General features: G+C 48.1%; 1 long non-coding RNA gene across 1 annotated transcript in view; it reads left to right on the top strand.

The window, feature by feature from the left end:
* LOC132537986 (uncharacterized) overlaps positions 1-10,101 on the top strand; it is a 37,637-nt gene extending 27,536 nt beyond the window's left edge. The window contains exon 3 of the long non-coding RNA XR_009549384.1: positions 9,636-10,101. This is a non-coding gene — a long non-coding RNA (uncharacterized LOC132537986). The remainder of the gene's footprint in view (positions 1-9,635) is intronic.
* Positions 10,102-21,326: the final 11,225 nt, after the last annotated feature.

Raw genomic sequence — 21,326 nt, 5'->3', positions numbered from 1 at the left:
CCGGCCCCCCACCTGTGGGGGGAAGCTTTGCAAGTGGTGAAGCAGGGCTGCAGTTGTCTCTCTGCCTCTTTTCCTCTCTCTCTCCTCCCTTCCCTCTCAATTTCTGGCTGTCTCTAACCAATAAATAAATAAAGGGTATAAAACTTATATATATATATATGTATATGTATGTATGTGTGAGGAGCACATGTCCCTTACAGAACCCTCTGACCCGAAGAGTGCCCCACATTCACAAACACTGCTGCTGCAAGAGGCTGGGTGGTGGCACACCTGGTAGAGCACACACGTTACCATGAACAAGGACCTGGTTTCGAGCCCTCTGTGCCCACCTGCAAGGGGGGAGCTTCATAAGTGATGAAGCAGGGCTGCAAGTCAGTTTCTTTATCTCTACCTCTTTTTTTTTTAATCCTTGAGCTTTCTTGGAAGCTGTTTAATTTAATTTTATTGATTATTGGATAGTGACAAAAAGAAATTGAGAGGGAGGGGAAGATAGAGAGGGAGAGAGACAGAGAGACACCTGCAGACCTGCTTCACTATTTGTGAAGTGTTTCCCCTGCAGGTGGGGACCTCTCTACCTCTTCATCTCCCCTCTCAATTTATCTCTGTTCTATGAAAGAAAGAAATAGAGGGGAGGGGAAGGAAGGAGAAAAAAAGGAAGGAAGGGAGGGAGGAAGGAGTGAAAGAAAGAGAAAAGGAAGGAAGGAAGGAAGGAAGGAAGGAAGGAAGGAAGGAAGGAAGGAAGGAAGGAAAGAAACACAGTGCGGGGGCTGGGTGGTGGCACACCTGGTTGAGCGGACATGTTACAGTGAGCAAGAACCCAGGTTCAAGTCCCCGGTCCCCACCTGAACGGAGAAAGCTTCATGAGTGGTGAAGCAGGGCTGCAGGTGTCTCTCTATCTCTCTCCTTCTCTATCACCCCCTTCCCGGCTGTGTCTATCCAATAAAGAAAGAAAGGAAGGGAGAAAGGAAGGAAGGAAGGAAGGAAGGAAGGAAGGAAGGAAGGAAGGAAGGAAGGAAGGAAGGAAGGGAGCAGTGCTACTGCAGAGAAGGGCAGTGGAATAGTGTCCCATTTAGTGGCAGCCACCCAGCACTTGGGGTTTCTGCTGTTCTGCTTTCTGGAGCAAATGGTGACGCCTCGCCCTCCAGCCCAGCGCAGGAGCCTCCTGACCCCCACACAGAGTGGCTTCCTCCTGCACCTTCAAGTCTCTCTCCTCTTCCTCTTCTTCCTCATCCATTTGTGACTTGAAAAGGCAGCGTGTTGACCCCTGCACCCTCTCCCCATAATCCCCCCCCCCCCCCCCCCGCAGGACTCAACAGCTGCTCTGGCAAGTCCTGGAAGCTTGGTGGAGGTCTGGCAGTGTCTACAGTGGGTGGACGCATGTATCCACAGTCAGGGCTTTGCTCACATCTGGATTGTAGAGCGTCCCCACTCCCGGCCCCTCCAGAGCCAACCCCCCAGGGATGTGAGCATGCAGGGTCTCCCCTGTGGCCCCCTTCTTTTTTTTTCTTGAACCTTCTTTTTCTGCTATGAAGAGCTTTCCAAAACTGGACTCTTGGCTTCTGTATGGCCGGAAACTCTTGCAAGCATCACCGTGACTGTGAGGACCACTTTTGCTAACTAAGTGAAGTGAAAGTTGTCTAATGATGAGAACTTCCCCTGTGCCACCTCGAGGGAGAAATGGGGGGGGGGGGGGGGCCGGGGCTGAGATGGGTTGGTGCTTCTTTCTGCAGCACTGTGTACTCTGCTCAGAGCCTCCTCAGTCTCCTTGCTCACAGATACCCAGGGGGAACTCACTCCAAATGCTGCCTCCTCCAGGAAGTCAGAATCAACCACCTTTCCATCACTCTCCCAGGATCCTCTGCGTTTGGCCCCATGCCACCCAGCAGCATGTAGTGTTTCTTAGGGTGATCCTGGAATGCCATCCCTGAACCAGCAGCTCTACCTTATTCCTACTGTCCTCTATACCCCATCACACACCTTCTCCTCCTCCTCTTGTTTTCTCTGTCTCTCTCTACATCTATCACTGACTCTTCTGTACCTCTATCTCTCTTTTTTTTTATTTCTGAATGACTTTATTAAGCTATTTTGTTGTTGAATTTATCAATTTTCTTTCTTTTCTCATTCTGAAACTTTATTTTCATAGTGAACTTGCTAAACATATTTCATAGTTTTCCACTACTGACTATTTTCTAGGGAAGATTCTCGCATGTTCTTTCAATCAAATATTTGGGGTTTTGTTCTTAGTTTCAAAGTCTCTTTGCTTTTATTCTCTGATTTTTTTTTTCTTTATTGAGGGGACTAATGGTTTATAGCCAACAGTAAAATACAGTAGTTTGTACATGTGTAACATTTCTCAGTTTTCCACATAACAATTTAACCCCCTCTAGGTCCTCCTCTGCCATCATATTCCAGGACCTGAGCCCTCCTCACCACCCCAGAGTCTTTTACTTTGGTGCGATACATCAAATCCCTTTTTTTTTATGTGATAGGACAGAGAGAAACTGAGAGAGGGGGAGAGATAGAAAAGGGGAGAGATAGAGAGACATCTTCAGAACTTGCTTCATGGCTCATGAAACTTCCCCCCTGAAGGAGCTCAAACCCAGGTCCTTGTGCATGGCAACCCGTAAGCTTGCTCCATGACCCAGTCCCAGACTCACTTTTCCACAGGCATGAGGCAGTGTGACTCACATCCTCCAGACTCAGTTCCCCTTCCTCTGAAATACAACACCCTCAGCCACATCCCCTAGATACCCTTCGACCAGAAAATACTCACCCCGTTGGAAACTACCCCCATATTTTCTTAGCTTCAAGAAGAAAGCATTATCATTTGGGTCTCTCTGCATGTTTGCTTGTCTAGGACAGGGGGCAGAGATGCTGGGGAGAAATGTCACCCTCCCATCACTTCACCAGTGGGGAAGCCTTGACTGGGGACAGGTAGTGATCCATGGTCACTCCCTACAAGATGGCCAGGCAGGAACTTGCTCTGCTCTCTGGCGAGTGCAGAGTTCATCAGACAAGGACTCAGTTTGACTTTCCATTTCTTTATTATTGTTATTTACCATCTATTTGTTTGGAATAGAGACAGAGAAATTGAGAGGAAGGAGGAGATAGAGAGGGAGAGAGATGCCTGCAGCACTTCTTCACTGATCATGAAGCTTCCCCCTTGCAGGTGGAGACTGGGGATTTGAACCTGGCTCCTTGTGCACTGTAATGTAAACACTCTACCACATGTGCCACCACCCCACCCCTGACTTTTGATTTCTTTTTTTTTAAATTTTTTATTTATAAAAAAGAAACATTGACAAAACCATAGGATAAGAGGGGTACAACTGGGAGTTGGGTGGTAGCACAGCGGGTTAAGCGCACGTGGCGCAAAGCGCAAGGACCAGCTAAGGATCTCGGTTCAAGCCCCCGGCTCCCCACCTGCAGGGGAGTTGCTTCACAGGTGGTGAAGCAGGTCTGCAGGTGTCTGTCTTTCTCTCCCCCCTCTGTCTTCCCCTCCTCTCTCCATTTCCCTCTGTCCTATCTAACAATGACGACATCAAAAACAACAACTACTACAACAACAATGAAAAACAGCAAAGGCAACAAAAGGGAAAATAAATATTAAATAAAATTTTTAAAAAGAGGGGTACAACTCCACACAATTCCCATCACCAGAACTCCATATCCCATCCCCTCCCCTGATAGCTTTCCTATTCTTTAGCCCTCTGGGAGCATGGACCCAAGGTCATTATGGGATGCAGAAGGTGGAAGGTCTGGCTTCTGTAATTGCTTCCCCGCTGAACATGGGTGTTGACAGGTGGATCCATACTCTCAACCTGTCTCTCTCTTTCCCTAGTGGAGCAGGCCTCTGGGGAAGCAGAGCTCCAAGTCACATTGGTGGGGTTGCCTGTCCAGGAACGTCTTGTCGGCATCCTGCTAGCATCTGGAACCTGGTGGCTGAAAAGAGAGTTAACATACAAAGCCAAACAAATTGTTGAATAATCATGGACATAAAGGCTGGAGTAGTGCAGATGAAGAGTTGGGGGGTCCTCCATTTTGTAGATAGCTAGTAGGTGTATTTTAGTTCTATTCCAAAGGGGGAAGTCTCCAGTGTTCCGGGTGCCATCAAGACTTAGGTTTCTGAATGAAACAGAACAAAGAGATTGGCCAGGGGACCATGCCCTGCTTCCAGGTCTCTGGTCTTGGGGTGCCCAAGAGGGTATCGCTAAGTTGGTCAGAGACTGCCTGTCTGCCCTGCCACTGTCCCTCCTGCAGGACAAGCCAGGATGGCACAGACAAAAACCCTGCATGGCTGTAGTGCAGAAGTGCTGTGGTGGCCCAGAGCCAAAAGCCAGGGAGACAGGATGGGCTCAGGGAGAAGTCACCAGGCTCCTACCACATGCATTGGGACTCTCAGGCCAGACCCTGGTGGCAGGACTGAGGGACATGCTGAGAACAAATGACCAGCCCGCTTCCTCTTCTACCTCTCTGGGCCTGCCTGAGTTTAGCCCTCTGGCTCTCAGAATGGACAAACCTACAGTGCTCCAAATGGCCCAGCTTAGGCCACAGGAAGTCCCCTACACAGTCCTCCAGCCATGTCACCTCCCACCTCCTCCTACCCCATCTAGCTGGGACTTAGAAGGAGCAGCTGCACCCCAGTTGCCCCTGCCCTCCACCACCATTAGCCATGCTCTTCCATACACTCCTGGAGCAGGATTCCCACCCCCAGTGAACCCACCCCTGCCCTGGCCTGGCCCTGCATGCACCTCATGTCATCTTGAACCTCCCCTAACAGTGTCAAGTTCAACCCTTATGGACCTGGGCTCCTAACAGACATTGTCTCTTCAGAGAAGACCAAGGGCAGGGTACCCCTCGGGTTATAACGAAGTCACACCCTTGACACGCCTTTTCATGCAGGGCTGCAAACTTGCTCTAGGTTAAGGAGGAGCCACAGACCCCCGGATAGCCACCGGCCTTGAGCAAAGGGAACCCCCAGAAAGTCCTGGAATGCCTACGCCCAGACACGGATGGGAGCAGCAGGGGGGGGGGGGATGCTTATGCTACAAAAGCATCAAAGTCAAGGATGGAGAAATTGGCAGCTGGAAGCCTGTGGAGCCAGCCCAGCAAGGGGCAGCCCAGAGACCAGCGAGGAGGACGAGGAGGAAGCTGGGGGGTTTCGGAGCAGCAGGTTTGGGGAAGCAGCTAGTTTCAGTTCAGGAAGAGAGAGTCATGTGGGGAAGGGACAGCTTTGTCCCACTCAGTCCTATTGCATGTAGAGATGGGGGAGCAGGGGGTGAACCCAGAGAGGAGCCAGGAACATCTGCCTCAGTGGGTCTGGTCCTGTCAGCCAGGTGCAATGTCCTGGCCACCCCCTCTGCTACAAGATGGTGTGGGACTCTACCAACCTCCCTTAAAAAAAAATACAAACTGAAAGCTCTCCACGGCTTAACACAGTGTGGTGAGTGGTATGAGGTACTTGCAGAGCAGAGAGACCAGGATGGAGCACATCCCAACAGCTGCATGCACTGGTTCTGAGAGATTTCATAGGCCAGAAGGGCTGCTGGAGATCCAGACATTGCATCCGTATTTCCACTATGGCAGGAAGGTAGAACTAACTACTGGGGCCAAGAGGCAGTTTGTGCCACAGAAGTGAGGTCAAGAACGAGTGGAGTAGAGCATCCCTTAACTTGTGTCTTCACTTCAGAGAGGCAAAAACAAGAATATGGGGAGGAAAGGAAGCAATGTAGGGACAGGTATGGGAGGGGTTCAGGAGAGATAGAGGGAAAGGGCCAGGTGGTGGCACACCTGTCACATGAACACAGTACAGTGCACAAGACTCAGGGTCAAGCCCCTAGTCCCCACCTGCAGGGAGAAAGCTTCACAAGTGGTGAAACAGTGCTGTAGTTCTCTCTCTTTCTCTCTCTCTCTCCCTCTCTCTCCTTCCCTCCCCTCTCAATTTCCCTCTGTCTCTATCCAATAATAAATAAATAAATATTTTTAAAAAAATCTTAAAAGAGAGAGATGGAGGGAGATGGGAGAGCAGGGTCATGTGTGAGTCATGAGCTAAACAAAGAAAAAAGGAGAGGAAAAGGCACTGCTTATCTCCTGTCCTGGACTCTCTTGGTCTCCATGGAAACTATGGATGCTTTAAAGGCAGCCTCTGGAGATGAGTGTGATAATAGTTCCTGCCCATAGTCAGGCTTCTGCCCAGTTCAGGGGGGCCAGGCCTCATGTTCACCTTGACCTGAACCTCATCTCCTCTGCCCCTGCCCTAAAAGTTGGCCCAGAGGGGCCAGGTGGTGATGCACCTGGTTGAACACACACATTATAATGTGCAAGGACCCAGGTTCAAGCCCCCACCTGCAGGGGGAAAGCCTTGCAAGTGGCGAAGCAGATCTGCAAGTGTCTCTCTGTCTCTTTCCCTCTCTATCACTCCTTTCCCTCTCAATTTCTAGTTGTCTCTATCCCATAAATAAATAAAAATAATTTAAAAATAATAATAGAAACTTCAAAAAAATTTGGCTCAGAAGATCCCCACTCTGGCCTGTCATACAGACCAGTCCCTTTCTCACATATGTGCATGCAATAGTTCCCAAAAAAGACACCCAAGGAACTTCCCTTGAAGCTCAGAGAGAGCAACGGGTGATTGGGAGGAACAATCTGCAATATCTCACACTCTTGTCTATCCTTTGAAATCTGGACCATGTGAACATAGCCCATTTATTGAATGTATTTAGAATGATTAACTAATGGATAATTTCCCCACAACTATCGGAGGCACTTATTTGAACAAGGACAAAGGACGCCTCTCCTAGGACAAGCTGTGCGTCCATATTCTTGGACATGCCTGGCCCAGCTTAGGGTCTGTTTTAGTTGTCGTCTTCAGGTCTTCTTGAAGCTTGGGAAAATTCCTTTTTCTCAACCATGTCATTGCTCTCTGACACTGGTATTTTCAAAGCCGTGGGGAACCCCAAACGGGGTTCTGGGAGGAACGTGAGCAAGAACAGATAGCCTGTGTGTGAAGTGAGCCTGTTTGCCAAGACCCTGAAAGGAAAGAGGATCCACTGTAGATATTGTCCGTGTCCTCTTGGGCAGCTTTTTGGACAGACGTTTGTGTTTTGTATGCTTCAGCACCACTGGAAAGAGGAAGTCTCGTGATGTCGCATGTCTCCCTCTGTCGTGTTGTAAAGAAAGCTCCCGGAAGTGCTGTCTATGAAGAGATAATTTCATTTTTTAAAAATTTCCTTATTATCTTTATTTGATAGAGGCAACAGCCAGAAATTGAGAAGCAGGGGAAGATAGAGAGGGAGAGAGAGAGAGAGAGAGATAGCTTCACCACTTGTGAAGCTTTCCCTTTGCAGGTGGGGAGCAGGGCCTTGAACCTGGGTCCTTGCGTATTGCAACATGTGAGCTTAACCAGGCATGCCAGCACCTGACCCCAGAGATAATTTCCTTATCATCTCTCCAGAGCTAATATTTTCTTTCTTTCTTTCTTTCTTTCTTTCTTTCTTTCTTTCTTTCTTTCTTTCTTTCTTCCCTTTTGTTGCCCTTCTTGTTTTATTGTTGTTGTTATTGGTGTCACTGTTGTTGGATAGGACAGAGAGAGATGGAGAGAGGAGGGGAAGACAAGGGGGAGGAGAGAAAGATAGACACCTGCAGACCTGCTTCACCGCCTATGAAGGGACGCCCCTGCAGTGGGGAGCCGGGGCTCGAACCAGGATCCTTATGCCGGTCCTTGCACTTAACCTGCCTTGCTACCGCCCGACTCCCTAGAGCTAACATTGTCTTCCCCCCTCCCCTCAGGAGAGCATGGAACACCTCAGGGTTCCATGACTGGCTTGTGTATTCTCCTCTCCTGCCACCCCGGATACCACACCCTTAGAGTGAGAAGTCCCGCTGAGGGCCCAGGTGGTGGTACACCAGGCAGAAACACACACATTATCATGCTCAAGGACCTAGGGCCAGTCCCTGGGTCCCCATCTACATGGGGAGAAAAGTTTCACCAATGATGGAGGGGTGCTGACTCTCCTTTAGTCTTAGCCTTCGTCACAGGCCTCTCCCAGCAGCAGGACACTTCACTCCCACCTCCTCCCCCAGGGCTTCCCTGTCACTAAGAAGCAAGATGGGCGACACTGACCAACCTGCCAGGCCACCAGGCAGTAGCCCAGGGAGGGTGGCGACCGCCTGCTGACTTGCTCTGCCTGCCCACAATACTCTTTTTTTTTAAATCACCAAGGACCAGCATAAGGATCATGGTTTAAGCCCCCAGCTCCCCACCTGCAGGGAGTCGCTTCACAGGCGGTGAAGCAGGTCTGCAGGTGTTCATCTTTCTCTTCCCCTCTCTGTCTTCCCCTCCTCTCTCCATTTCTCTCTGTCCTATCCAACAATGACAACATCAGTAACAACAACAATAATAACTACAACAATAAAAAGGGCAACAAAATGGATAATATATAAATATTAAAAATATATATATTAAAGAAAATTACTCACCAACTTGCTGCCTCCACCACCATAGGGCACCGGGTCCCCAGGCTTCCTCCTCCTTTTCCCCCTTTCTACTCCTTGTTTGAAGTATTTGTACACCATGCAGTGGGGAGGAAAAGGCTTGTTTAGAAAGTCTGCTTAGAATCTTCTATTGCCAAGACAGAAACTTTGGGTAACGTCTATTCTTTGCCCATTAGTATCAAGGTTTTATTTACATCTATTAGCTGGGGAAAGAAAGGAACTCTGGCTTAAGTAACATCATTGTTTTAAGGAAAAAAAGAAAGAGAGAGAGAGAGAGAAAGAGAGAGAGAAAGAAAGGAAGGAAGGAAGGAAGGAAGAAAGGAAGGAAGAGAGAGAGAAAGAAAGAGCCTTCCTTAATGATTTCTGTCTCAAAACAATAAGTAAATGTTTTTTTTAAAATAGAACTGTAGTTTGAATATCTATTAGAGCTGGAAATAAAAGGGAACCATAGTTTAAATACCAGTTGATGGCAGGAGGGAAGCAATAGTTAACCATTAAAACACTGTTCACTGGGGCTGGGCAGTAATGCAGTGGGTTAAGCGCAGGTTGCGCAAAGCACAAGGACCCAAGCAAGGATCCTGGTTTGAGCCCCCAGCTGCCCACCTGCAGGAGGGTTGCTTCACAGGTGATGAAGCAGGTCTGCAGGTGTCTATCTTTCTCTCCCCCTCTCTGTCTTCCCCTTCTGTCTCCATTTCTCTCTGTCCTATCCAGCAACAGCTAACTGACAATAATAACTACAACAAGGGCAACAAAATGGGAAAAAAATGGCCTCCAGGAACAGTGGATTCATAGTGCAGGCCCCGAGCCTCAGCGATAACCCTGGAGGCAAAAAAACAAACACCATTCACATGACTGCAGAGAACCTGGAAATCAGCACACAGACAGAGGAGAGCAAAAGACTGCATGTTTACAAAAGATGAGGAGAAAGAGTGTTTTGATTCTAAAAATGATTTGAGTAACAAACCTCTGTGCCTCTGCCCTCCTGTTGGAATGATTTGATCCAATAGTTTTTCCTTTTGTCTTTTTAAATAAAGTTTTGCTTTTGTTTTTCTTACCAGCAGTTGTGTGTTATTGAGTATTCATATATGTGTATATATGTATATTTATATATAATGTTTGTTCTCTGTTTCATGACTTCTCAGTTGGGGGAAAAATGAGATGGAAGCTGGAAGAACAGTTCATCACGTGCCATGTGCAGGACCCAAGCTCCAAATCAAGCCCCCTCACCACTCTGAAGGAAGCTTAGGTGCTGTGGTCTCTTTCATTCTCCCTCTGCCTCTCTGTTTCTGTCAAGGAGGAGGAAGAAGAGGAAAGAAAGAAAGAAAGAAAGAAAGAAAGAAAGAAAGAAAGAAAGAAAGGAAGGAAGGAAGGAAGGAAGGAAGGAAGGAAGGAAGGAAGGAAGGGAAGGCATGCTACAGCATGGATAGAATTGGAGGCAGTCGTGTTAAATAACATAGTCCAGAAGGATAAGAATCAGGGGACAGTGCTTACAGGTGGGGGGGGGGGCATAGGCAACAGAGCAAGTGACAATGTGGTTGGGTGGGATGGGGGCTTTGCTAACAGTGGCCTTGGGGGGAATGTGAAACTATGCTCCTCTGAAAACAATATTGTAAACAGCATTTCCTTAATACAGTCATTTTAAAATGAGTGTGTGTGTGTGTGTGTGTGTGTGTGTGTGTGTGTGTGTGTGTGTGTGTGTGTGTGTGTGTGTGTTGGGGGGTGTGTGTCCCATCCCAGAGAGATAACTGATAGGGGAAGATGACCAGAGGGCTTTCAACTCCAACTTCATCAGGACCCAGAGAGAGAAGGGGGCGGGGGAAGGACATTCAGAAGTATTAGGTGTGAAAAGGAAGAAAAGGCAGGACCATATGGGGGAAAAAATGGGCAAATACATATAAATACAATGACAAGTTATATAAATAATAGTCAGCCCATATCTGTGGGCTTGGGAGAACTACTGCAGTTTCCAATGGAGGGAATGGGGACACAGAACTCTGGTGGCGGGAAAGTTGTGAAATTATACCCCTGCTGTCTTATAGTTTTTGTAAAACAATATTAAGTCACTGATACAATTTTTTTTTTAAATTGAAGGGGAACAAAGCAAGGAGGAAACGAGATGAAATAAGCAGATCTGTGCTCCAGCTTCTGTAGCTGTTTGGGGCCTGCCTCTGTCTTGCTGGAAATGCCACCCATGCCACCCAGAAGTGGGAGATCCTGAAGCCTGAGAAGCCACACTTATTAAGAAAAACGTGACCAAAGGCAGCACCATGTTCCCCGTCCCCTCACACACACATCTCCCCTGGTGTGTCTGGGCTGGCCAAAGCTTGATGGCCTAGGTCTCCCTGCACATCCACCCACAGAACTTTAGAGAAGGAGCCTAGAAAGGCTACATTTCCTCGTGTACTTGCCCCAGTGATGGTTCTCCCCAACCAGAGAAGACTGTCCTCTCCCCCCCCCCATGAATAACACCCAGGGGGTGGCCATGAGACTCAAAGGAATGCCCCACCCCCAACATTCTATCAGCTGATTCCATGTCAGAGATGAAAGATGCAACAGAGCCCACAGCAGATCAGTCCAAATCCAAACAGCTTTGACCAAGGGACCTGGTGGTAGTGCACCTGGTTGAGCGCACATGTTACAGTGTGCAAGGCTCTGGGTTCAAGCCCCCAGTCCCCACCTGTGAGAGGAAAGCTTTGCAAGTGATGAAGCAGGCCTGCAGGTGTCTCTCTATCTCCCTCTCTATCTCCCCCTTCCTCTCAATTTCTGGCTGCATCTATACAATAAATAAAGATATTTTTTTTTAAATGTTACAAACATCTTTGACCAAAGGAGAAACGACCAGGCAAATTGTTCTCTCTTTCTTCTCCCTCTCCTTTTGCTGCTCAAGGTCTTTCTGGAGACACCCCACAAGACCAAACAGACTGTATGTGTCCATAGCCCTCTGTGCCTCCCTCCCTCTCTGCCGGCTCCTCCTTTCTTGGTTGCTTTTGTCCAAAGTGCTGGAGTCCAAGAAGCTGAGGCTAAAGCAGAGAGAGGTACAAACAGAATGGGAAAGAAGCCTCATGCCTGGACAGACACATAGAAAAATGCAAATATTCATTGTGCTTTGTGCTCAAGCCACAGACACTTGGGGCCTTCTGTTTCCTGCACTTGTCCCAATAAACACAGCTACACACAAGAGCCACAACTAGCTCCCTTTCCCTGGAGATTCCTTCATTTATTATGGTCATATTTTTAGGAGCTAAGGTGGTAACTTCCTAATAGAGAGCTTGTCTTGCATGCCTGAGGACCTGAGTTTGGTCTGCAGCATTACATAAAATAGGTAAAGGGTACTATTATATTTCATATATATATATATATATATATATATATATACTTTTCTGATTTAAAAGATAACTGCTCTTCATAGTTAATTTATTTTTAAAATTTTTTTATTTATAAAAAGGAAACTGACTAAACCATAGGATATGAGAAGTACAACTTCACACAATTCCCACCACCAGAACTTTGTATCCCATCCCCTCCCCTGATAGCTTTCCTATTCTTTATCCCCCTGGGAGCATGGACCAAGGGTCATTATGGGGTGCAGAAGGTGGAAAATCTGGCTTCTGTAATTGCTTCCCCGCTGAACATGGGCATTGACAGGTCGATCCATACTCCCAGCCTGCCTCTCTCTTTCCCTAGTGAGGAAGGGCTCTGGGGAAGCAGAGCTCCAGGATACATCGGTGGGGTCCTCTGTCCCCAGGGAAGTCTGGTTGGCATCATACTAGTGTCTGAAAAGAGAGTTAACATAAAAAACCAAATAAATTGTTGGCCAGTCATGGACCTAAGGGCTGGAATAGTGCAGATGAAGAGTTGTTGTGCGCGGGCCATGGAGAAGAGAGAGAGGGTCCAGAGCGAAGAGGAAACACAAATCTTTATTTGCGCTGGCACCTCAGAGTTGGGTGCTAGAGAGGCAGGTTGGGCCACGTGGAGGTAGCAAAAATGGCCACCTCACGCAGTAACCTTTCCTGCGCCTGAACACCGGAGTGAAGTGCTGGCAAGAGAGCGAGGTGCGGAAGAAGAAGGGCTTTTATACGAGTAGCTTTCACGAGAATGGGAAGGGGGAGGAGTAACCACAGCACTCCAGGATAGGATGATAAATCTCATGAGAATGGGAGGGGGTAGGAGTAACCAAAGCACTCCAAATATCCAAATATCGCGGGGATATAGCCAATGTCCTGAGGGCACAACATGTCTGAACAGGCACTCCGAGAATGTCCCAACTCTCGTGGGAACTAGCAGTAGCCTGAGGGGACAACATGGCAGATGTGACTGCATCGGCACAATTTCCCAGCAAAGAGTTGGGGGGGGTCCTCCATTTTGTAGATAGCTAGTAGGCAGCATACTTTAGTTATATTTCAGAGGGCCTGTGGCTATACTAGTGTTTTGTTGTTTTTTTTTTCACCTGAACCTGACATCTGATATGCAGGTGGATCCTAATTATTGACTGGGGAGATGATGTCATGACTGGCAGAAGGACCAGAAAGCTGGGTATGTTTATCCACTTTCATTACTATTTCACTTTCTGCACTGTGCCTAGTTGTGATTCCATCAATATTCCTACCAGGCAGGTCTAGGTCTAGGGTGTAATTATTCCTTTTCCTTTCTGTTCCCTTCTTCCCCAGCTGCTCCTGAAGGGAAGAGGAGGTGCTAGCTGACTAGCCTCATGGCCAGGGCGCAGGAGGGACTAAACCAGCACTGTGGCTGTGAGCAGACGGCCCCACCCACCCCTTCATCCCTGTGCCCCAGAAGTCATGTGACTCAGCACACTGCAGAGTCTGGCTGCTCCCAGGCCCAAGGAGGGACCGATTTCCTCACCCCTTTCAAAGTAGAAATGACCTCTTGGGTGACTCAAGCAAAGCAGTGCACACAGGGTGGTGGCATGCCCAGGCAGAAGCTTTAAAAAGCCCTTGTGAGTCCCCAGCATTTCTTTCCAGGAGACCAGCAGAATAGAGGGTAGCCTTGCTTCTTTCCTTGTGTTCTGGAGAGGGGGAAGGGGGAAGATGGAAGGAGTAAGGGGCACTGTGTGGAGGAGGGCCCGTCTTCTGCGATAGGCAGTGAGCAAGAAAGTGAAGCAAGCCATTGAGGTCAGAAGTCTGTGTGTTGTTTGTTTGTTTGTTTGTTTGTTTGTTTTGGTGAGGGGGGTCTGAGCAGTGGAACAGGACCAAGTTCTACTTCACTGACACCAGCTTCAAAAGCCCATCCCTGCCCCCAAACACCAATTCCTTTTGATCTGCTTGGTTTTATAATGTTTGTTTAAAGTTAAATCAGACGTAGTTTCCCTCCAGTATCAAAGATCTTCTCAGATCCCAATGACTGTGCTTGTTAGAAGGGGCACATCTGTGTTAGCTGAAAGGCCACAACCAGGCTTCTGGACAGCTGCAGATGAAAGCCCAGATGTGTCAGCTTCCCTCATGGGGCTCCTAGGCCTGCATCACTGAGAGCACTTTGCAGGCTCCTGCCATCCAGCATGATTCATCCACAGCTCCCAGTGACAGTCCAGGTACACGCACTGAGCACCCAGACTTGGCTGGGCCATGACTGGAACAAGCGAGGAATCTCCAGCCTTGTACGCAGGAAGAGGAGAGTGAGAGCTCAAAGGCAGGAGAGGCATCTCAGCCTCTCCTCCACCCCAGGAAGACCCCTACCCCAAGGATGACACACCAGCTCCTGGGCTAACCTGCTTCCTGATGGAAGGAGTGTGTGTGGGGAGAGGTGGGGACAGTGTGACTCCTCTTTCCAAGCTCTTGGCCTGCTTCGCAGGCATCTAGACAAATAACACTCAGTTTTCTTTGCAGCATTTAAAGGCCCATCTCTGGAGGGATGACAGCAATGCCTCCACTGGTGACCGGAGCCTGCTCTGTCTTTGCAGGGTTGATAGTTCCTATCCTAATGCTTGTCCCAAGAGAATGAAAGTCTAGAGAAAAAAAAAAACAGATGCATCCCCTCAAACATGACATTCTCTCTGCTTTTGTAAAGGAGCAGTAGGGGGTGAGCACCCAGTTCAGCCCACATAGTACTAAGTGCAAGGATCTGCACAAGGATCCAGTTCAAGCCCTACTCCCTACATGTAGGGGGGATGCTTCACAAGTGGTGAAGCAGGTCTGCAGGTGTCTTTCTTTCTCCCTCCCTCCTCTATCTCCCCCTTACCTCTCAATTGTTCTCTGTCCTACCCAATAAAATGGAAAAGATGGCTGACAGGAGTAGTGGATTCGTAGTGCAGGCACTGAGACCCAGCAAATAACCCTGGAGGCAAAAAAGAAAGAAAGAATGAAAGAGAAAGAAAGAAAGAAAGAAAGAAAGAAAGAAAGAGAAAGAAGCAAAGGAAGAAAGAAAGAAAGAAAGAAAGAAAGAGAGGAGAGGAGAGGAAAGGAAAGGAAAGGAAGGGAAAAGAAGGAAAATGAAGGGAAGGGAAGGAAAGGAAGGAAAGGGAGGAAAGGGAGGGAAGGGGAGGGAAGGGGAGGGGAGGGGAGGGGAGGGAAGGGGAGGAAAGGGAGGAAAGGGAGGGAAGGGGAGGGAAGGGAAGGGAAGGGAAGGGAAAGGAAGGGAAGGGGAGGGAAGGGAAAGGGGAGGGGAGGGAGGGGAGGGGAGGGGAGGGGAGGGGAGGGAAGGGAGGGAAGGGAAGAGGAGGGAAGGGAAGGGAAGGGAAGGGGAGGGAAGGGAAAGGGGAGGGGAGGGGAGGGAAGGGGAGGAAAGGGAGGAAAGGGAAGGGAAGGGGAGGGAAAGGAAGGGAAGGGAAGGGGAGGGAAGGAAAAGGAAGGGAAGGGAAGGGAAGGGAAGGGGAGGGAAGGGGAGGGGGGGAGGGAAGGGAAGGGAAGGGGAGGGAAAGGAAGGGAAGGGAAGGGGAGGGAAGGGAAAGGGGAGGGAAGGGGAGGGGAGGGGAGGGGAGGGGAGGGGAGGGAAGGGAAGGGAAGGGAAGGGGAAGGGGAAGGGAAAGGACAGCAGGCATCTGTAGCCCTGACGCCAACTTTGTGCTCCTCGACTCTGGAGTCATCACAGGACACAGGTCAGTCTGGGACTGATCTGCAGCCCTTCAAACTTTTCCCACTCCCCACCCCCCCACCCCCCATGCCATCCTCAGCTCCTTTAACTCCCTCCCTGTGGCAAAAGCCTGACTTTACCTCAAATCAGTAGCAGAATCCTGAACACTTAATTGCATAATTAATAGTCCCGTGTGTGCTATTTCATCATCCGGCTTCACTGTAAATTGCACAGCGTAACAACCAGTCTCATTACCTTTGATTCTCTCCTGCCCTTCCCATGAGGCTTTTTCCAGGGATGTGATTAGCACTCAATAGAAACTCCATCTGCTTCACTGCACCTGGACTCTGAACCCAAATCTGCTTAAGTTTTTAGGCAGGGTTAGAGAGTGCTAAGACACCAAGGCAGTCTCTCACAGTTACTTCAATTGGAGACTGATTCTCATTGCCAGTCATCTGGCTCCCAAAGTGTTCAAAGCCCTTCGTTTCTGGAGAATGAAGTGGCCCGGTGTTGATTCTTTCATCCAGCACACACTGCTTTGCAAGCTAAACCGAGTGTCCAAGGAAGCTCAGAAGAATGTTCCAGAACCAAAACCATCAAGACTATCTAAGACTTAGGAAGTTGCTCCAAGAAAACCTGGTGTTGCTGTTGCCATTATTATTATTATTATTATTGATAAAGACAGAAATAAATTGAGAGGGAAGGGAAAGATAGAGGAGAAAAAGAAAGACACCTACAGCATGGTCGCACTACTTGTAAGGCTTTCTTCCTTGTGCAGGTGGGGACTGGGTGGCTTGAACCCTGCCTGGTCTCTGTGAATGACAAAACGCTCACTTAACTAGGTGCGCCACCACCCAGTGCCCCCACCCCCACTCTTAGCTTCAACCTCCACCAACCCTGCAAGCCTCCTGACTAGTGCCTGTCCCTGCCCTATTCCAACTGTCTACACTCAACAACCAGCCTCTGAAATGCCTTTCCTCTAATTTGGAAACCTGGATGGGCAGGTTTCCAGCTTCTCTATACTCTCTGGATTCCCTGGCACATTCTGTGAGACCCTCCCTACTTTCCCCAACGTCACCTTTCACCTCCCTTCCCTGGAGACCAAGATTTGGCAAAAAGTGCCAGCTTTCTTGCCCGGAGCCCTTTCTCCTTGCAACAGCCTTTGGCCCAGAATGCTGTGGCCTTTCTCGTGCCCTCTGTTCCTACCTTGGCAAGTTCCATACTCTTTGTCTCCACATAGACATCAACTGTCTCCCTGGAACCTCCAAGACAGAAGCCATTGGTGGCCCCTGCAGAGGGCCAGATCTCGGTCTGTATTCACCCAGATGTCCACATTTGTGCTCCTGGTGTGACCTGTATCTTTGTCTCTCCTTCCTGGAAAAGGAATATTGGGTGGGAGAGGGGGAGCTGTCTGTTGTCCCACAAATAAACTTGGATTTTATTTTATTTTATTTATTTTCATTGACTTATTTTTTTTTCCTTTGCAAAACCAGGGGCTTATGCAGACACAGTTACATTGATCCTGTTTTTTTTTTTTCGTTCAGAGAGAGAGACAGAGAGATATCACAGTACCTCCCTCATGTGGTGCTAAGGCCTAAACTTGGGTTGGGTTGGGTTGAGTTGGATTGGGTTGGGTTGGGTTGGGTTGGGTCGCCTATGTGACAAATCATGCACCCAACCAGTGAGCTACCTCTGCAGCCCCAAAGTTAGATTTTAAATAAGTTTTAAAAAATACTTGTGGTGAGACACTATAACAAAATAAACAGGGAGAAAGGGCAAACAATATTAACAAGGAAATTTGAATATTCAACAGGATTTGGTCAGAAGAGAGTGTTCTCAAGAGAATTCACTTAAATGGTGCTAGCAGTTCTGAGCCCCAGAGGGTGATGGGAATGTGTCCAAACTAGGGAGCCCTCCCAGAAGGCCAAACTGAAAGGCAGTGTCATTCAGGGACAAAACTTAAGGAGGCCTATCAGATTTCTCCTTTACAACTATAATGCCAACATGATGGGATGGAGGAGAAAGAATACTGGTTCTGCAAAGCATTTATATGCCAAATATCAAATCAGTGGGGCTTACAGTCAACAATATTTATACCCCTTTCCCATATTAGGGAGCTACTTTCTTCCCTGATCCACCTTTTTGTCCCCTTTCCAGCGACGACATCACCTCCCCAGACAATAACTTGGATCCAAAACAACTAGTATAGCCACAGGCCCTTTGGAATATAACTAAAATATGACTGCTAGGTATCTACAAAATGGAGGACCCCCCACCCCAACTCTTCATCTGCACTATTCCAGCCTTTAGGTCCATGATTGGTCAACAATTTATTTGGCTTTGTATGTTAACTCTCTTTTCAGCCACCAGGTTCCAGATGCTAGCGGGATGCCAACCAGACTTCACTGGACAGGAACCCCACCAATATGTCCTGGAGCTCTGCTTCCCCAGAGCCCTTCCCCACTAGGGAAAGAGAGAGGCAGGCTGGGAGTATGGATCAACCAACTTGTCAACGCCCATGTTCAGTGGGGAAGCAATTCCAGAAACCAGACCTTCCACCTTCTGCATCCCACAATGACCTTGGGTCCATGCTCCCAGAGGGATAAAGAATAGGAAAGCTATCAAGGGAGGGGAGGGGATACGGAGATCTGGTAGTGGAAATTGTGTGGAGTTGTACCCCTCTTATCCTATGGTTTTGTTAATGTCTCCTTTTTAAATAAATTTTAAAAAGACTTATATGACAGGGCCAGGTAGTGACACACCTGGTTACATACATACTTTATCATGCACAAAGCCCTGGGTTCAAGCCCCCAGTCTCTGCCTGCAGAGAGAAAGCTTCACAAGTGGTGAAGCAGTGTTATACCTCTCCATCTCTCTCTCTCTCTCTCTCTCTCTCTCTCTCTTTCCTCTCCCTCAATTTCTCTTTGTCCTATCAAATTAAATAAAGTTTTTTTAAAAAGAGAGACTTCCATGCCTAAGGCTCTTAGGTCCCAGGTCCAACCCCTAAGGCCACTGTATATGCTTTGATCTCTTTCTGTATCTTTCTCCTTGTAACTCTTTCTCATTAAAAATAAAACAAAATAGGGGTTGGGTGGTAGCGCAACAGGTTAAGTGGACATGGCGTGAAGTGTAAGGACCAACGTAAGGATCCTGGTTCCAGCCCTAGGCTCCCCACCTGCAGGGGGAATTGCTTCATGGGCGGTGAAGCAGGTCTGCAGGTGTCTGTTTTTCTCTCCCCCTCTCTTATCTCCTCCCTCTCTCGATTTCTCTCTGTCCTATATAACAACAACAGCAGCAGCAATGACAACAATAATAATGACAAGAACAAGGGTAACAACAAGGGCAACCAAATGGGAAAAATGGCCTCCAGGAGCAGTGGATTCATAGTGTAGGCACCGAGCCCCAGCAATAACCTTTGTTGTTAATATTTCGGCGGGCTCTGGCTGGGTTGGCTTCACGGTGGTGAACAGAGACGCGGAGACAACGGCTGGGCAGGGAAGCTGTATTTCTTTATTCAGGAACAACGATTCATAAACTAAGACAAACTAATCACCAAACAGAACTCTGCTGTCTCTTTGCGGCGGCGCAAGCACACTTTCTTTTACTCTGGAACTCAGGAACCCAGGAACTCTGTCTCTCTGGCACTCTCTCTTACTCTGTAACCCTGAAACTCTCGAACTCCCATACTCAGGAACTCTCTGAAACTCTGGCACACTGGCACTCTCTCTTACTCTCGAACTCAGGAACTCTCCAACTCTAGAACTCTCTGGCCCTCTCTCTCTTCCTCTCGAACTCAGGAACTCAGGAACTCTGTCTAACTCAGGAACTCAGGAACTCTGGCTAACTCTGGCACTCTCGAACTCAGGAACCCTCTCCCTTACTCTCGAACTCAGAAACTCTCGAACTCATGAACTCAGGAACCCTCCCTCAGGGTTCCTTAGGGCGGGGCCAAGCAGGCCCGCGAAATTAATTGGACTGATCCAATTCTCTTGGTTTGGGGAGGGCTAGAACAAACCAATGTAACGCATACAACAACCTTAGTGGCAAAAATTAATTAATTAATTAATTAAACAAATAAAACAAAATATTAACAGTAACAATAACATGAAGGATGGATGCCCTTCCCAGACAAACATCACGCATGGTCGAGAAGAAAGGGTGGCAGGGGGCCCCTGCAATCTCAGACCCTCCCCTGGGCAGCTCCTTCCTGCAGGGAGCCGTTCACACAGCAGCCAAACTCAGGACAGGTGCTGGGCATCTGGAGCCACTGGGAGTCCCCATAGCTCTGCCCCTTGGTGGCCTCTTAGACCTATACTCTCCTCCATGCTGAAACGCTGCTGAGTCCAGATCTGATTCACTCCTTTTCCATTTTAGCAGTGTGAACCATTGGCTGCTAGATATCCCAAGTCAGGTCAGGCCAAGAAAGGGAACAGAGATGGGGCATGAGGACGTCCACGCCCTGGGTCACAGATAGACATGTACAGACACGTGAGTGCACACGCCTGTGTAGAGATGTCCATGTGCACAGACACACACCTCTAGCTGTGAGACAGACTGAGTTAAAATGCCCTTGATTCAGTCTCCAGCCGTCTTGAGGCTGGCACTCCCTCCCTCTGTGTTGCTGGGCTGGAACAGAACATCCTGCCATCCCAGTGGGGACTTGTGGCCAGTCAAGCAATTGCTGCTGCTTCATTAACAGGCTCCCCGCGGGCGGGCGGGCAGAGCCAGCACAAGGGTTCAGAGTGCTCACACTGAGTAAATAGGCAATTGTCCTTCCTTGCTCTCCAGGGACTGGAGGGGCTCAGAGCTACATGAATGAGGCCTGTTCAAGGGAATAAAACTCCCTATGTGTTTCACCCTGAGAATATTCATGAGAAAATCTGCCTCCAGGAAAGTTAAGGCAGAGAGATGCTTAAATAATAAAACTCTCAAGCAAGCACCATACATAAGACGTATTCTTCTCACTCAGAGAATCTGAAGCCGTAACAATTTGGAGAGACTCTTCACCAGGACAATCACTCTGGTGACCAAGCACTGTCTGAACGGCTGAGAATGACTTTGTTTTCTTGATTGGGTTTGGGGTCTTGAGAGAGGAGGATCTCTGGCTTCTTTTTTTTTTTTTTTAAATTAGTAGTAATTTAATAATGATTCACAAGATTGTAAGATAACAGGAGTGCAATTCCATTCAGTTCCCACTACCAGAGGCATCCAATCTATTTCCCCCTGACATATTGAATAAATCAAGATTTATAAGATTATAAGTTAATAGGAGTATAGTTCAACACCATTCCCATCACCAAAGGTCTGTGTCCCCACCCCCATGCCCCTACAGTGGATCTTAAAATCTACCCTTCACCCCGTGAGTCTCTTACATAGGGACAAACACCAAACCTAGTCCAAATGCTTTGTGTTTCCTTTCTATTCTACTTTCTCAACTTCTGTCTATGAGTAGGATCATCCCATATTCATCCTTCTCTTTCTGGCTGATCTCACTTCACATGACTTCTTCAAGCTCCATCCATGATGAGATGAAGAAAGTGAATTCATTATTCTTAATAGCTGAGCAGTATTCCATTGTGTATATATATACCACAACTTGCTCAGCCACTCATCTGTTGTTGGACACCTGGGTTGCTTCCAGGTTTTGGCTATTACAAATTGTGCTGTTGGGAACTTACGTGTACACAGATCTTTTCAGTTAAAGAAAGATTCAAACAACCATACAAAGAATTACCAAATCCCTTTCAGCCAGATTCTCCCAGATGGATCTTATTTGTTCTCTTTTATCTCCTCTCCTATCTCCCTCCCTC

Source organism: Erinaceus europaeus, chromosome 4, assembly GCF_950295315.1.
Source record: "Erinaceus europaeus chromosome 4, mEriEur2.1, whole genome shotgun sequence".
NCBI classification, from domain to species: domain Eukaryota; kingdom Metazoa; phylum Chordata; class Mammalia; order Eulipotyphla; family Erinaceidae; genus Erinaceus; species Erinaceus europaeus.
Note: the sequence above shows the minus strand (reverse complement) of the source record. Positions and strands in the feature narration are given on the sequence as shown.